A 17,120-nucleotide genomic window follows, 5' to 3' on the forward strand; every position below is an offset into this window, starting at 1 on the left:
CCCATTTTCTAAAGGAGAACTATCCTTACAAACAGCACCATGTCCACAGGCCTAAAGTTCTCTTTCTCTGTCTAAGCATGTCAGAAGAGAGAAGCTGTAATATAAACCTATTTTAAGTACATTATCGCTATGGGAAACATCCCACAATCAAAAGACATTTCTATAAAGCTTTGTGGACTTTTTATATCTACCTAGACCAAGTCTGAGACTTATAACGGATAATTATTACTTGATGGACGATATCCAAATTTTTTATAGTTATCGTGCCATATAATATTTTGTCTATATCTTTTGTTCCCTAAAGGGCTAATAATAAATTCGATCAATATTTTAAATTTGCATAGAGTGTGTCTAGTGTTGGTTATTTTCAAGCACCACGGCTGACAGGAGATGTTGTGGAAATTTGACGTAAGTTCCAGTGTGCAATGTTAGTGCTGGAAGGGGTAATTGCTAGCCCAGGCCTGTGCGAATCCAATAAGGCATCGAGTGAAATACCACAGATTGCAGATAATAATCAATGTGATCCTCATCAGAAAACTGTTGTCAGATCTTTGGCATGAAAAGGCAAGGTTGAAAAAACTCAGCACTAACAGCAGTAATATTGACAACACAACCCCAGTAAACTTTAAAACCAACTCTCAAAGCAGCATAAAATCCAAGTCTAGGCATCTGTTGGGTTGAGCTGGTTGTTACTATGTCAAATCCAAAACTAGACAGAATCATGGACTGCGGCAAGTTCCCATGTTTCCTTTGCTTATGATAAAAATTCACTGATGGTATTTAAAATGAATGACAGCACATCATAAGATGGGAGATGGGGGAAATGGATTTATTTCTTAAAAAACGGACTCTGGTGTTTTGAAATTCCTTTGAACAAAAATAATTGGGGAATACCTGTTTTCCTTTCATTAATGGGCCGATAATTGAATCACGAGAAGCCACAGAATGTGGAGGTTAAATTGGTCTCGGGCGGTTGCAGTAAACGGGCCACAGCGAATCGCCGGCCTATTTTATACCCCACTCGATTTTCTTTTCCATTGACTGACTTCAAAGTAAGAAAGACCGTGGATTCCTACCACGCCTCTTATGATCTCGGGCCATCCCAAAGCACTTCACAGCCATTGAGGTTACTTTTCAAGTGTAGTTGTAATATATGGAATTGTGGCAGCCAATTTGTGCATAATTAGTGTTGGCCAGGACACTGGAAGAACTTCCCTGTTCTCATTTGAATAGTGCTGTGGGATCTTTTACATCCACCTGAGAGGGTAGATGGGGCTTCAGTTTAATATCTCATCTGAGAGTTGTCCTGTGGTGAAATAGCTTGATGACACTTATTACCCAGGATTATGTATGAAAGGGGCCATTTAGATGAGATGCAGGTATCTAAGAAACTGTACTGCAGCACGGGTCAGTACACATGGAGAAGGTAGTAAAGGGGAGATACCTGGGGCAACAAAAATCTCCATATGGGAGATGAGTCAAAACATCTTAAGAAGAGCTTAAAGCCAGCGCTATAGTTGCTTTAAGCACATGGTCTTTCTCAATATAAGGTACCAATAGCAGGAATTCACTCACTGCAGATAGAAATACCTTCCCCCTCTGGCAAACTAGAGTCCACAATACAGTTACTGCTTTATGCTCCTGAGGAACACAGAGCTATCTGTTTGGTTTCTTTGTCAGTCCCTTTCCTCCTTCCCAACACAAATACACAATATCGGATTGCCTTTCAGTGTATTTAATTACAAAGGCAGGTGCATCAGTCTCCGAGGCACACGTCTGCACAGAAAAACCATTATCAGGACACTGAATTCCATTCCAGGACTGAGCAGACAGGTGATTACAGAATTATCAACCCACAGACTGTCTCAGCTCACTATGACTTGCTCGTAGCCTGCCCCTTTCCTGGGCTTTGTTCCAAAAGTTAGTTAGCAGCCACAGTACAAAGACTGTAAAAATAAAGATTTGCTAAAATAGATGCTGACAGTAAATTAGCCAGAGAACCGTCTTTGTTCAAAGACTGCACTAATCAGATGGAAACGCCGCGTTGACCTGAATTCCTGCTGACAAAGGAAAACAATTACAGTCAGGAGCATGTAATCCATTTCTGAAATGTAACATATCGCATAAATATTCATCATGTCTTTCTCCCTGTACAAATTACGCAAGTGAAACCAAGAGCTTTTCAGTCAATGTGATCCAATCCATACCAGGAAATACACCTTTTGCCTTTTCACTGTCATCTGGCCCAAAAATATATTTTCTACCAAATTCCAGGTTTCATTAACTGCCAAAATGCTATTAGTCAATAGGTATGTTACCAGCACAGCAGATAACACTTGTCGTCAAGTCCAAGAAAGGACAGGACCAGAATAGGAGTAAGGCAGAGGGTGAGATCATGGCTGAAGTTCTGATAACTGCTTTGCTGCTGCTGATATTTCATTGGAAACCTTAATAATTAATGCCTCCAGATCTCAGAGGGCAGAAGTGAAGAAAAGAAAATAGACTCAAAGACAGAAAAGCCAGCACAAGAGGTCATTTGGCCCTTCTTGGCTGTATTGACTTTAGGTCCCCCTTAAGGGCTGATTTTACATAGTCCCAAGTCCTTTTTCTTGCATTCTCCTTGTAACCTTTTGTATTTTTAAGTAATTTTAGTCACGTAATTAGTTCAAGTGAATACAGCCCGAGTTGTGCTAGTCTTTTCTCATAACTAAGACTCCTTGGCCCCGATATTTACTGGTGTGGGGTTTTGGAGTGGGGGGGTGGGGGGGGGGGGTGGGAAGGGGGGGGGGAGGAGGGAGGAGTTATGCTCAAGAAACCCGGAAGTTCAGGAATGCCGTGGAGCTTTAATAGATTTCCTGCCTGGCAAGTAAGGCTCCGGAAAAGGCCATACCTGAAGATCAGGTAGGTTTTGTGGCTGTTGGGGATAGAAATTGCAAAGACAGGGAGAGGGGAGGGGCCACAGTGGGTAGATTAAAAAGTAGGACCTCAAAAGTAGTAATCTCAGGATTGCTATCAGTGCCACTTGCTAGTCAGAGTAGGAATCGCAGGATAGCTCAGTGGCTTGAGGAGTGGTGCAGAAGGGAGGGATTCAAATTCCTGGGACATTGGAACTGGTTCTGGGGGAGGTGGGACCAGTACAAACCGGACGGTCTGCACCTGGGCAGGACCAGAACCAATGTCCTAGGGGGAGTGTTTGCTAGTGCTGTTGGGGAGGAGTTAAATTAATATGGCAGGGGGATGGGAACCTATGCAGGGAGACAGAGGGAAGTAGAATGGAGACAGAAGCAAAAGAGAGAAAGAAGAAAAGTAAAAGTGGAGGGTAGAGAAACCCAAGGCATAAAGCAAAAAGGGCCAAATTACAGCAAAATTCTAAAGGGGCAAAGTGTGTTAAAAAGACAAGCCTGAAGGCTCTGTGCCTTAATGCGAGGAGTATTCGGAATAAGGTGGATGAATTAACTGTGCAGATAGCAGTTAACGGATATGATGTAATTGGCATCACAGAGACATGGCTCCAGGGTGACCAAGGCTGGGAACTCAACATCCAGGGGTATTCAACATTCAGGAAGGATAGACAGAAAGGAAAAGGAGATAGGGTGGCATTGCTGGTTAAAGAAGAAATTAATGCAATAGTAAGGAAGCACATTAGCTTAGATGATGTGGAATCGGTATGGGTGGAGCTACGGAATACCAAAGGGCAGAAAACGCTAGTGGGAGTTGTGTACAGACCACCAAACAGTGGTAGTGAGGTTGGGGACAGCATCAAATAAGAAATTAGGGATGCGTGCAATAAAGGTACAGCAGTTATCATGGGTGACTTTAATCAACATATTGATTGGGCTAACCAAACTGATAGCAATGCGGTGGAGGAGGATTTCCTGGAGTGTATTAGGGATGGTTTTCTAGACCAATATGTCGAGGAACCAACTAGAGGGCTGGCCATCCTAGACTGGGTGATGTGTAATGAGAAGGGACTAATTAGCAATCGTGTTGTGCGAGGCTCCTTGGCGAAGAGTGACCACAATATGGTAAAATTCTTTATTAAGATGGAGAGTGACACAGTTAATTCAGAGACTAGGATCCTGAACTTAAGGAAAGGTAACTTCGATGGTAAGGGACGTGAATTGGCTAGAATAGACTGGCGAGTGATACTTAAAGGGTTGACGGTGGATAGGCAATGGCAAACATTTAAAGATCAGATGGATGAATTTCAACAATTGAACATACCTGTCTGGAGTAAAAATAAAATGGGGAAGTTGGCTCAACCGTGGCTAACAAGGGAAATTAAGGATAGTGTTAAATCCAAGGAAGAGGTATATAAATTGGCCAGAAAAAGCTGAGGACTGCGAGAATTTTGTAATACAGCAGAGGAGGACAAAGGGTTTAATTCGGAGGGGAAAAATAGAATATGAGAGGAAACTTGCTGGGAACATAAAAACTGACTGCAAAAGCTTCTATAGATATGTGAAAAGAAAAAGATTAGTGAAAACAAACGTAGGTCTCTTGCAGTCAGATTCAGGTGATTTATAATGGGGAACAAAGAAATGGCGGACCAGTTAAACAAGTATTTTGGTTCTGTCTTCACGAAGGAAGACACAAATAACCTTCTGGAAATACAGGAAACCGAGGGTCTAGTGAGAAGGAGGAACTGAAGGAAATCCTTATTAGGCGGGAAATGGTGTTAGGAAAATTGATGGGATTGAAGGCCGATAAATCCCTGGGGCCTGATAGTCTGCATCCCAGAGTATTTAAGGAAGTAGCCCTAGAAATAGTGGATGCATTGGTGATCATTTTCCAACAGTCTATCGACTCTGGATCAGTTCCTATGGACTGGAGGGCAACTAATGGAACATCATTTTTTAAGAAAGGAGGGAGAGAGAAAATGGGGAATTAGAGACCGGTTAGCCTGTCATCAGTAGTGGGAAAAATATTGGAATCAATTATTAAAGATGAAATAGCAGCACTTTTGGAAAGCAGTGACGGGATCGGCCCAAGTCAGCATGGATTTATGAAAGGGAAATCCTTCTTGACAAATCTTCTGGAATTCTTTGAGGATGTAACTGGTAGAGTGGACAAGGGAGAACCAGTGGATGTGGTATATTTGGATTTTCAAAAGGCTTTTGACAAGGTCCCACACAAGAGATTGGTGTGCAAAATTAAAGCACATGGTATTGGGGATAATGTACTGACGTGGATAGAGAACTGGTTGGCAGACAGGAAGCAGAGAGTCGGGATAAACGGGTCCTTTTCAGAATGGCAGGCAGTGATTAGTGGGGTACCACAGGGCTCAGTGCTGGGACCCCAGCTATTTACAATATACATTAATGATTTGGATGAGGGAATTGAGTGTAATATCTCCAAGTTTGCAGATGACACTAAGCTGGGTGGCAGTGTGAGCTGTGAGGAGGACGCTAAAAGGCTGCAGGATGACTTGGACAGGTTAAGTGAGTGGGCAAATGCATGGCAGATGCAGTATTATGTGGATAAATGTGAGGTTATCCACTTTGGTGGCAAAAACACGAAGGCAGAATATTATCTGAATGGTGGCAGATTAGGAAAAGGGGAGGTGCAGCGAGACCTGGGTGTCATGGTACATCAGTCATTGAAAGTTGGCATACAGGTACAGCAGGCGGTGAAGAAGGCAAATGGTATGTCGGCCTTCATAGCTAGGGGGTTTGAGTATAAGAGCAGGGAGGTCTTACTGCAGTTGTACAGGGCCTTAGTGAGGTCTCACCTGGAATATTGTGTTCAGTTTTGGTCTCCTAATCTGAAGAAGGACGTTCTTATTATTGAGGGAGTGCAGCGAAGGTTCACCAGACTGATTCCTGGGATGGCAGGACTGACATATGAGGAGAGACTGGATCAACTGGGCCTGTATTCACTGGAGTTTAGAAGGATGAGAGGGGATCTCATAGAAACATATAAAATTCTGATGGGACTGGACAAGTTAGATGCAGGAAGAATGTTCCAGATGTTGGGGAAGTCCAGAACCAGGGGACATAGTCTAAGGATAAAGGGTAAGCTATTTAGGACTGAGATGAGGAGAAACTTCTTCACTCAGAGAGTTGTTAACCTGTGGAATTCCCTACTGCAGAGAGTTGTTGATGCCAGTTCATTGGATATGTTCAAGAGGGAGTTAGATATGGCCCTTACGGCTGAAGGGATGAAGGGGTATGGAGAGAAAGCAGGAAAGGGGTACTGAAGTGAATGATCAGCCATGATGTTATTGAATGGTGGTGCAGGCTCAAATGGGCCGAATGGCCTACCCCTGCACCTATTTTCTATGTTTCTATTGTGGTTGGGCTGATCGCGGGGGTGGGGGTGGGGGTTAAAGATCACAGGGGGCCGGGGTAGATTGAAGGGGTGGGGGGGAGGGGGTCAGGGGTACATCAAATGGGGAGTTGGAGATCGGGGAGGGATTGTGGCGGGGGGAGGGGTCGGTGAAGAGTCCGAGATCGCGCCGGAGATCATGGACCAGTGATGGGAGGGTCGCTGATCATGAGGGTGGGTCATGGCGGTGGGGGTGGGGAGTTCGGTGATGAGGAGGGGATGTCAGGGGGAGATTGTGGTGGTGGGGCTATGGATAAGTTTGTTAGGCCTGGATGACAGGCTCCTGCTCGTCCTGGTCCACAAGCAGTCCTATAAAGGCTCTTACCTGATGGATTCAGTCCTTCTCGCCTCCTTTTATCTGCCAGGTTTCCCGAGGCCCAGGAAACCTGACCAACATGGGTTAAAAATAGAAAAACTATAAAAATAGAAGTATGCAGCTTCCTTAAAAGATTTCAACGACCAATTCGCCTCCTGTGAGTAGATTTATTGCCTGCCCCTCATCCCATCTCTGTTAAAATCAGAAGTGGGTGGATTGAAGGCGGGTTGGCTTCCTGTTTCAGATTTTTAACATTTTAACCTCCCACCTGAACCAAACCCACTGTTTTTTTGGGGGGGGTTTAAAATCACAGGCTTTATTCCTGGTATCATCCGGGTGCTTTTCCTGGGACTATTATAACTGTCCTGTAGTGAGAAGCCCTAAACTAACCACAATGGTGCAGATGTGGCCTAATCATCATTTCATCCAGTCATTATATATTTGCTTTTGTATTCAATCCTTTTCAATATAAACCTCCAAATCCCATTTTCTACCTAATGCCTTATTTTTTTCACCTGTGAACCCACTTTGAAAGATTTACGTGTCTGTTTTGATGTTTGTTTTTCATTTCAGAAACTTCTGATATACTCAAAATCCAAGTGCCCAATTATAAACTAGACACACGATAACCCCAAGGATAATACACAAAACCTCTAGACTCGGCATCATCTTCACTTAAAAAAAAAAGAAATATTTAGTCTGGAAAATATCACAAATTTGAATCAGTTTTGTGCAGAAACTGTGTAGCACGTCAATCACTCACTGCAGTCACTTAACAACCTGAAGCCATTTTTATTTCATTTATAAAGGACATAAATTGTATGGAGGCCAATCTCTCTAATTTAGTATTCCTTCTGAATAGCATTTCGGCTTTGTTCCTGCAGTCTTTTTTGATCAGATCTAGCTTCGTGAAGGCAGTTTTGCCGCTGCCATATTAGATTTTAACTGAACAAAACCTTGATAAGAACACCTGGCGGATTGATTTATTACCGAGATGAATAAGCTCAATTAACATTAGATAAAAAATAGAAGGATTATCAGTCTGCACTACACAGATTAAAAACAAACTGAAAATTGAAATGATGCTTAAAACTATTTGAGTTGATGGGGCTGATCCCAGCACAGCGCAGCCATGGAGGTATTGAGTGGGCCTTCTTGCAAAGCCAGTCCACCAACATAAATAATAAATGATTGGATGCTAAGTTGGGTGGGCTTGGTTGCGCTCATGTAATCCTTCCCTCCTGATTTTCCTGCTTGCACTGCACCAAGGTGATCCAATGCACCCAAACACAACAGCAAGAACATCTGTCCCACTACATACAGGAAATGAGAATGCACAAAACCTCAGCCAACTATTGGCGACGTGAACCAGTGGCTCACAGATGTCATCCCCATTTCCTGTGGAACTCTGGGCAAATGCATTATCACCTTTAAATGCCTTAATTTTAGCCAAGACCATTTCAGCACACTTACTCTTTACCATCAGGAATACAGCATCATTTTAAGAAGTGAAAACAAATGCAAGGTATCTATTTAACATATCAGCAATTCAGTTTGGTGTGGGATGTGTTGCTGTCAATAGAAACTGAGGCTCCTTCAAATGAAGAGTATTTTAATGGAAAACGATTTACTAAAGTCTACAAGTGACATGTCAGTAGCTTTAATGGACAAGTGACTTGTAATGTTCTTGTAAAGTGAGAGTTTTGCACTAAAGACTGTAATGTATTTGCTGCATGTGTTCTTTGCTTAAGAATTCATAGCAACACATTGCAATTAAGAACTAGTTGGTTTATTATCGAAAGGTTTATCAATCACACTACACATTACCAGTTCATCCACCAGGCTCACAACCCCCTGCCTCATCGCGGATTCCCTGAACCCAACTGGCTGGAGTTTTATTGAGTCTTGTGAACATCACGTGACTGGCTAAGCTCTACAACTATTTTGTTGTATCTGTAAAACAATAAATCATTAAATCAAGTGCCCCCTGATTAAAGGGGGGGGGGGGGTTTGGGTGTGGGGGGGCACTAAAACCGACAAACTTAAACAAATGAAACTTTAGACATTACGTGGTTCAAATTAAAATTTTGTTGCTGGGGGTGATGATGCACTCCAGTCCCTCCGGCGCCCACCTCTCGGAGAAGGCCGCGAGCGTACCGGTGGACCCCGCGTGCTCCATCTCCAGGGACACCCTGGTTCGGATGTAACCGCGGAAGAGAGGCAGGCAGTCGGGCTGAACGACCCCCTCGACCGCCCGCTGCCCAGACCAGTTGATGGCCATCTTGGCTAAGCTCTACAAATCTGTGAGCATACTCACAGGTGCATACGTTACAAAGACAAATATAACTAAATGGCAATTTCAGTTGCATTTCATCATTGAAAGTCACATGTATGAATCTTACTTATAGAAGGCTTAAAGCAGTAATCATCGGGCCATTGTGTATTTGAAAAGTTTTAAGGCAAGCATAGTTCCTGGAATGGATGGGACTAAAACCAGTTTCTTCTGGTTGCAAGGACGCTACATGAAATCACTTAATCTTGCCCTCCTATTTCTCATCTACATGCTATTCTTTGGTGACATCATCCAAAAACTTGTCAGGTTCCACATATACACTGACACCACCCAACTCTACCACAACACCACTTCTCTTGGCCCCTCCACTCTCTCTAAATTGTCAGACTGCTTGTCCGACGTCCAGTACTGGATGAGCAAAAATTTTCTCCAACTATATATTGGTAAGACCGAAGTCATTGTCCTCGGTCCCTGCCACAAACTTTGTTCCCTAGCCATCAACTCCATCCCTCTCCCTGGCAACTGTCTGGGGCTGAACCTGACTGTTCAAGACCTTGGTATCATATTTGACCCCGAGATTAGCTTCCAACCACATATCTAAGACCGCATATTTCCACCTCTGTAACATCGACCAACTCCGTTCCTGTCTCAGCTCATCTTCGGTTGAAACCCTCATCCATACCTTTACTACCTCTACATTTGACTATTCCAATGCACCTCTGACCATCTTCAACCCTCCATAAACTTAAGCTGATCCACAGCTCTGCTGCCCATATGCTAACTCACACCAAAGTTCTCCCCTGTGATTGCTGACCAATACTGGCTCCAGTTAAGCAATGCATTTTAAAATTCTCATTGTTGTTTTTGAATCCCTCCATGGCCTCGCCCCCTGTATCTCTGTAACCTCCTCCAGCCCTACAATCTCCAGAGATCTCTGTGCTCCTCCAATTCTGGCCTCTTGCACATCTCCGATTTTAATCGCTCAACAATTGGCACAGGTGCCATCAGCTGCCAAAGCCCTAAGCTATGGAATTCCCTCCCTAAATCTCCCTGCCTCTCTACTTCTCATTCCTCCTTAAAGACGCTCCATAAAAACCTCTCTCTCTGACCAAGCTTTGGGCCATCTGTCCTAATATCTCCTTACGTGGCTCGGTGTCAAATTATGTTTGATAACGCTCCTGTGAAACACCTTGGGACATTTTACTACTTTAAAGGTGCTATATAAATGCAATTTGATGTTGTTATCTCAACCTATTTTCTACTGGGCTTGAGTGCACAGTGCTAAACATTCCCTTAACTTGGCTCTACTTGGCACTCAGACAGGAGAGCTGGTGTGGAAAGTAGAAAGTAGCAAACTTCACACTGGTACATTACAGCAAAAGGTGCTTTCTTGAAGTTGTGGAGTGCTGTTGTGGCAGAAGAAAGGGAATTTTGCTTTGCAACTGGCTGTGCTGTATCTACCTGGGAGTATTTGATGTTGACATCAATGATAACATTGGATAAAGTATTCCACTACCCAACAGCGATATTCTTCAATTTAATGAGTACAAAATTCACCTCCCAATTTTTATTTGTAACAGTCACAGTTATATAAGTTTTTTTGTTTTATATTACCAGATGAAAGTAACATTTTTTTTCTCTTCTCCAATCTACCTTTACATTTTTTTCCTCGCTCATCTCTCCTGAAGGCACCGATGCATGTTCATTGCATTGGTTCTGACACCTCACCTAAATGGCCACATTTCACATGTGGGCCTTGAGAGTGAGTTGCACCAGGCTGTTTCACTGTGGGTACCACAAGCCCAATCCTGTCCTCAGCTAATGTCTATTACACATGTGTAACGTAGGCACCTGCCGAGTGTGGTCAGTGCTTCGATGCTGGGGATGTTGGCCTGAACGAGGACACTGACGTTGGCGCATCTATCCTCCCAGTGTATTTGCAGGATCTTGCGGAGGTAGCGCTGATGGTACTTTTCCAGCGCTTTGCGGTTTCTACTGTGTATGGGCCTCGTCTCTGAGCCATATAGGAGGGCGGCTATCACTGCTGCCCTGTAGACCATAAGCTTGGTGCCAGATTTGAGGTCATGGTCTTCAAACACTCTCTTCCTCAGGCAACCGAAGGCTCGACCACACTCGACCAGCTCCGTTGGGCGGGTCACATCATCCACATGCCCGACACGAGATTCCCAAAGCAAGCTCTACTCGGAACTCCTACACGGCAAGCCAACCCCAGGTGGGCAGAGGAAACATTTCAAGGACACCTTCAAAGCCTCCTTGATAAAGTGCAACATCCCCACCGGCACCTGGGATTACCTGGCCCAAGACCGCCCTAATTGGAGGAAGAGCATCCAGGAAGGCGCTGAGCACCTCGAGTCTTATCGCTGAGAGCATGCAGAAACAGCGGAAGGAGCGTGCGGCAAACCAGACTCCCCACCCACCCTTTCCTTCAAACACTGTCTGTCCCACCTGTGACAGAGATTGTAATTCCCGTATTGGACTGTACAGTCACCTGAGAACTCACTTTTAGAATAGAAGCTAGTCTTCCTCGATTTTCAGGTACTGCCTATGATGATGATGCACCTGTGAGTATGTTCACAAGTTTGTAGAGCTGTTGAGACTACGGCGATACTAGTCTGAAAAAGCCCAATCTCGTCTGATCTCGTATGTGAAACAGAGTGGCATCAGGACCGCCATGTAGGGGCTGCCTGTCTTTTACCAGGAACTCATCAGGGTCTGGAACAGAGTCGCCACCAAGCGCAGCTCTCCACCGTCTGGAGTGGCGACTGTCCTGCAGGAGCCGTACCTCCACAACCGAGGTTTTAGGTGGCGGTCGGACGAGAGGGCTGTGGCTGGCGAGGTGACCAGGGTCAGGGACCTGCTCGATGGCGGAGGAGCGGGCTGGATGGCGCCAGACGAGCTGGCACGGCGCCTAAACTGGGCCGACGTCCGGCGCACGGCCAATGCCATCGAGTCGCTAAAAACAGCGCTGGGTCCTGACTCCGTTAGGTGTGTCGAGGAGCTCAAGCACGTAGGGAGATCCCGTCCGAACTGACTGGACGGAATTCCTCCTCAGCACAAAGCCCCGAAACCTCCCTCGGGAGCCGGTGCTCACAACTTGAGCCGCCTCGGGGAAATTCCCTCCGTGCCTTTCAGTTCTGTGCGGAGGGGTTTCCTGTACGGGCTGCTCCTGCACACTCTCAACTTTGCCATCCTCGCCTGCCGTCCGGACACGCCATGGCGTACCATCTTGCTGTCCGGAGGAGGCGGGGGTCTCCAATGGAGTGCACTCTACGCGGGAGTCCTCCCCCTATTTATTGGGGACTTGGCCTGGAGGGTGGTGCATTGGGCAATAAATTTTTGTCGGTTCACGGACTCCCAGACCGCCTGCAATTTCTGCAGTCTGGAGGAGTCCATGTTCCACGTTTTTATGGAATGTGTGAAGTTGCAGCCCCTATTCCATTATTTGAAGGGGCTGCTCCTCAAATTCTGGTTGCACTTCAGTCCCACACTCCTGATCTTTGGGCACCCTGTGCGGAGGGGAGCGGGTAGGTCCGAGGGCCTCCTCGTAGGACTGCTCCTGGGCACGGCCAAGGGGGCCATCAGCCGGTCCAGGCAGCGGGCGGTCGAGGGGGTCATTCAGCCCGACTGCCTGCCTCTCTTCTGCGCGTACATCTGAGCCAGGGTGTCCCTGGAGATGGAGCACGCGGTGTCCACCGGTATGCTCGCGGCCTTCCGCGAGAGGTGGGCACCGGAGGGACTGGAATGCATCATCACCCCCGGCAACCAATTTTAATTTGATTATTATGGTTTAAAGTTTAATTTGTGTTAATTGCTGGTATTAATGTGTCCCCCTTTGTATAATTTGTGTTTTTAGTGCCCCAAAAAAAAGCACTTGAAAAGTGTTTGGAGTGTCCTCCCCTTTAATTAGGGGGCACGTGATTTAATGTTTATATTTTTGATCTCAACAAAAGAGTTGTAGAGCTACTGAGTTGGGAGTGGCTTAGCCAGTAATGTGATGTTCACAAGACTCAATAAAACCCCAGCCATTTGGGTTCGGGGGATCCACGATGGGGCAGGTGGTTGTGAGCCTGGTGGATGAACTGTAATGTGTAGTGTGATTGTTAAACCTTTGCTAATAAACCAACTAGTTCTTAATAGCAATGTGTTGCTATGAATTCTTAAGCAAAGAACCCATGAAGCAAATACACTAAAAACATGCACTTCAGGAGCAGGCATCTTGGCCATGCTTTGAGTCTGGGGACACTGAGACTAGATATGCCACAACGACCATTTAGATCAGCTAACATAGTTTAAAGAATGTTGTGATTTTAGCCAGAAATTTTATACAAGGTTGCAAATTTTGCTATTATGCTGTCCATGATAACAGGCTTGAGTGTGTGTGTATATACAAGACCATCAGCAGGCCGGGGCCATTAGAGGGAGCTGCGACAACATACCACTGCAGGGAGCAGCGCGTGGAAGAGCGGCGAGGTCAGAGTGAAGGAGCGGCAAGAGTTCGTAGAGGGATGTGACCGGGGCCCAGGAGAGGCGAGAGTTCAGGGCCCAGAGGAGGCGAGCGCCTAGGGGCAGCACGGGCCCAGCCCACACTGCGATATGTGTACGCGCTCGGTCCGTGCAGCAGAGCTGGTCTCCAGTCGTCCTGGTTGATCCTTGCCACTGGACCAAGACCTAACTCTGTCAAGCCCGTGTGGTGGCTGGTGTGCAACGGCCACCCCACGTTAAAACAATCCACGCACAGGCATCTTCCACCCTTCAGGATGTAGTTCAGGACCTGGAATACTAGGTCCTTCATTGAAACACCTGTGAACTCATCCCTTTTCGACATGGAAAAAAGATCCTTGTTTCGAGGGACTGCCTTTGATGATGATGTATATATTCATGTAGACAAAGATCAGAACTTCTGCCCCCATTTCTTTCAGACAGCATTGTTGCTGAAGATTCTGCTATTCCCGTTTACACCTTCTCTAGACCCATCTTTTGCTTCTTTACCTGTCCCATTACCATCTCCTTTTGCCTCGCACCATCACCCCTTTGGTCATTTAATCTCTCCTGCCTTCCACCCTGTCACAGACTTTCCCTTTTATTCTTTCCACCCCTCCCCGCTTTCCCTGCCTCTGTACGTGCACGAAAACCTGTTACATCTCTAACTTTTTCTAGATCTCATGAAAGGTCACACAGACGCTGCCTGACCCGATGAGCATTTCCAGCATTTTCTGTTTTTATTTCAGATTTCCAGCATCCGCAGTATTTTGCTTTTGTATGTAGATGTCATGAATGGTTAGTTTCAATTCTATTGACCATTCCTTTTTAAACCTGAGAGATCAGCAATCCAAAACACAGGGGGCTGAATTTCAGGCCATCCACCATGCAGGCTCCACAAAACCAGCCGGGCCCTATGATATTATGGTGGCCTGGAGCCAACGGGCTGCCCCAGGGGGCTCAGTTTCCAGTGGCAACCAGCCAGCCTGATGCTGATGATGTCCAGCCTCCTGGTGGGACCAGCGTCCAACATGTTCCGCCGTACGGCCGTCTGAAGTCCTCCCCTGGATACTCTGGCTACTCTTTGCCAATATTTAAGAGAGATGACTTTGATTGAATGCATGGTAAAAGAAAGACTTGCATTTATATAGCATCTTTCATAACCACCAGATTTTTTTTTTTTTTTTGAAATTCGTAGCCAATCGTTCCAATTCTTTGTCAAATCACAAACGCCAGAGGTCACCTTGCACACGCCAAGGATCACTCTGCGCCAATGCTCTTAGCCAAAAGGCCTAGAGCCACTGCACCGTTCCTGGAAGTACTGCAATACCAGGTTCGTGCCATGGAGGTGGATGGGTCAGGTCCCCCACACACCTCCGTGGAGGTGGATGGGTCAAGCCACCCCACCCACCTCCTGTTTTCTCTCACCAGATGTCTCAAAGCACTGTTTGGAGTGTAGTCACTGTTGTAATGGGGGAAAACACAGCAGGCAACTTGCACACAGCAAACTCCCACATACAGCAATGTGATAATGACCAGATAATCTGTTTTTGTGATGTTGATTGAGGGATAAATATTGCCAAGGACACCAGGGGTAACTCCCCTGCTCTTCTTTGAAATAGTGCCATGGGATTTTTTACATCCTCCTGAGGGAGCAGGCAAGGGCCTTGGTTTAAATGTCTCATTTGAAAGACAGCACCTCCATCAGTGCAGTGCAGTACTCCCTCAGCAGTGTCAGTCTAGATTTATGTGCTCAAGTCCCTGGAGTGGGATTGTAAACCCACAACCTTCTAACTCAGAGACAAGTGTGCTACCCAACTGAGCCACAGCGGACACTGGCAGTGAAAAACTTCTCCCAAAGAAGGCACTCAGCTGTTTGATCAGTTCAGGAGAGGAACACTCGAAAAGGGAGGGCGACTGTAGGCCAAAACTTTGAAGAGGGGGGGGGAGGGATTTTTTAAAATTAACCTAAGATGCTAAACATCTTTGTTCTTGTGCATTTGCTCGGAAACCGCCACCTGTCTTTTAGTCTAACCCAACTGGAATCAGTTGGTCGTGTAACATTATGCTTACTCCGTTGTCTGCAGCTGCAATACCACTGGACCTTGAGACATTTCAGTCTATTTAATATATTGTAAGTTTGCTTCAAATTTCACACTTTAAACGAAGTATACTTTGAATATTCTAGACCAAAATTACTTTTTTTTGTTAATCGGAAGGATTTACTTATTGTGCTTCATGTTATGTATCTTAAACCTTAATCAATATATGTCTCAAACACAACATGTTAATCCGTCTGGCTGGTCTGAGCACCCAACAAGTTAGAGTTAAAAATATTTTTTTGGCACTGTAAAAAGATAGCCTTGGGATGAATGCTGAATTTTCTTTGCTCCCATTCAGCACTGTGCCTGAAAACATCGTTTCTCACTTGCATTTCCAGCATTTCCTGCTTTTACTTCAGCTTTCCAACATTCATTGCTTTTTTTCTTATCTCTAGTTTTGAAAGTTTTCTTCCTGTCATCCTTTTTGTTTTGATGCTCCCTGCTGCAAGCAAGTCCCAAATGACTGAGTAGGCTAATGACCTTTTCCCAAGCTTCTGCTACAGTGCTCTTGAACTGGCAGCTTGAAGGTGCACAGGAATGGTTTGAGGCAGCACACCTGCCAATCTTCTATCTCTCCCAGTGAGTAAATACCCATCCTTTGCTCAGCATGTTAGAACAGCACAGAGATAGCATGCTACCTTTCTGCGTTGGACTTTAAAAGCAATTTGAATAGTTAAAGGGATACTTCCTTCATGAAAATTGTATTTGGTAAACATTCGCCATTTGCTTGCAAACACCCAGGGGCCTATCCTTAACAGCCTAAGTGGACCAGTTCCTGGGTGCATTGAGGACAGGAAGTGGGGCAGAGACCAGGAATGCTGAGTCTCTGCCAACTAATGCTTACTTGCTGAGCCCATATGGGCATCGGCAGCAAATAAGCAGGCAGCACTGAAATACTTTTAAATGATACTGAAGTGACATTACAGTCCCTTATGCAGTACGTTCTGCAGTAGTAGTTGTGGGACTGCATTTTCAAAAGATTTATAAAGAGGCAGCCATCAATTTCCACTTTCTTTGGTGCTGCAAGGCTAATTTCTCACCATTTTGTTTGGCAGGACAGCACTGTGACTGACATAACTATGTAGTGACATCATTTGCAAGAAAATATCCAACTTCCTTACGATAAAATGATGCATGGCTTTTTCTCCCATACATAAAAAGCTCTCCAAACACATTTTCCATGACGATGGGTCTCTTTGAATGCTGGTCACTTCTTTATGCCTTGCCTTTCATTGAGCCTAGCCATGGCTCAGTGGGTAGCATGCTTGCCTTTGAGTTACAAAGGTTGTAGGTTCAAATCCCACTCCAGAGACTTGAGCACAAACATCTAAGCTGATGTGTGAATGCAGTGCTGAGGGTATGCTGGACTGTCAGAGGTGCCATCTTTCAGATGAGATATTAAACTGAGGCCCCATCAACTCCCTCTGGTGAACATAAAATATCCCAGGACACTACTTCAAAGAAGAGTAGGGGAGTTATCTCTAGTGACCTGACTACTATTTATCTTTCAATTAACATCACTAAAACAGATCATTACATTAGTGACTACACTTAAAAAGTACTTCATTGGCTGAAAAGCGCT

At 45.3% G+C, this 17,120-nt stretch overlaps 1 protein-coding gene across 1 annotated transcript in view; it reads right to left on the reverse strand.

The window, feature by feature from the left end:
- znf385c (zinc finger protein 385C) overlaps positions 1 to 17,120 on the reverse strand; it is a 545,533-nt gene that overhangs the window by 68,571 nt on the left and 459,842 nt on the right. The window lies entirely within an intron of this gene.

Source organism: Pristiophorus japonicus, chromosome 21 (assembly GCF_044704955.1).
Source record: "Pristiophorus japonicus isolate sPriJap1 chromosome 21, sPriJap1.hap1, whole genome shotgun sequence".
NCBI lineage: Eukaryota > Metazoa > Chordata > Chondrichthyes > Pristiophoridae > Pristiophorus > Pristiophorus japonicus.